At 46.9% G+C, this 1,049-nt stretch overlaps 1 long non-coding RNA gene across 1 annotated transcript in view; it reads right to left on the reverse strand.

The window, feature by feature from the left end:
- Positions 1-1,049, reverse strand: part of LOC102310024 — a 14,256-nt gene continuing 13,207 nt past the window's right edge. Inside the window, exons 2-4 of the long non-coding RNA XR_317543.2 lie at positions 521-635; positions 340-406; positions 1-138 (exon numbers count right to left, since the gene is read on the reverse strand). This is a non-coding gene — a long non-coding RNA (uncharacterized LOC102310024). The remainder of the gene's footprint in view (positions 139-339; positions 407-520; positions 636-1,049) is intronic.

Raw genomic sequence — 1,049 nt, forward strand, 5'->3', positions numbered from 1 at the left:
GAGTGTTCCAGCTCCTTTATAAGACGGCAGCTCTGCGTTTCTCGTCGCTGGACCGTTGCCGACCCTCATTCCCTGGACCAACCCCTGCGTTTCCTGAGTGATCGAGTGTGCGAGGAGTGGAGTGCGCCATCGTGTTTTCTGTGGAGTGTGAAGAGGAGCGTGAGGAGTGGACGGAGCGCGTGTGGACTTTCAGCGTCTTTCCCATTTGTGTGTGGACCCCCTGGACCACACCTTTGTAAACAGATCACCTGCTGTGCTGTAATAAAAACTCTTGTGTTTCCTAAACTTAGAGCCTGCGCGTGAGTCTGTTCAGTCCCGTTGTGACAGTAACACACTCACCTCTTCAACACTGTGTCACTGCACTGTGGAAAAGGAGACCAGCTGCAGAGCGGAGCCACAGTGAGCACTGGAAAAAAGCAAAATACATTTTATTTGTTTAATTTAATCACCATTCATTCATACTTACACAGGATTTTAGATGTGACGTAATATGAGATAAACGCTAACAGTGACGGCTGACCTCAGAAAGTCAGACGAGGAACTTTCAATAATCCTGCTGGTCGCCACGGTGACCAATTTATGGCCTATTAAGCCACAGAAGCACAAAGAGGAGGTCAGGACTCAGAGTGAAACTCCTGCAACACACAAACAAACAAACACGTGTGAATCTCAAGTGTTTGATGGTTTGAAAAGCAGTGAAACCTCAACTGAAGAACGACAATCAGGATGCTGTGAAACTGCAAGAGTGAAATATCTAAACCAGCTTAAACCACTGGGATTTTATCGTGGTGGAAGCAAAACGGCAAAAGTAATAGTGAATTCATGACAAAGTTTAAGTGAAGCGAAATGTGAAGCATAGTTTGGATCTTCTTTTGCTCCTGGTTCAATCCATTTTGGTTGGAGAGTGACAAAACCTGCAGCATCAGAATCTGTGATATGTCGGCTTTTCAGCCCCGTGTCTGTGGCGTCGGGTGAGAAAGCCGACAGCTCGCTGATCCTGATGCGTTGGGTCCGCGCTTTGTGTTTACGTCTTTGTGCAGAATCCGTTT

This window comes from Haplochromis burtoni, unplaced genomic scaffold (assembly GCF_018398535.1).
Source record: "Haplochromis burtoni strain Fernald_Lab_line unplaced genomic scaffold, NCSU_Asbu1 Contig_628, whole genome shotgun sequence".
Classification (NCBI taxonomy): domain Eukaryota; kingdom Metazoa; phylum Chordata; class Actinopteri; order Cichliformes; family Cichlidae; genus Haplochromis; species Haplochromis burtoni.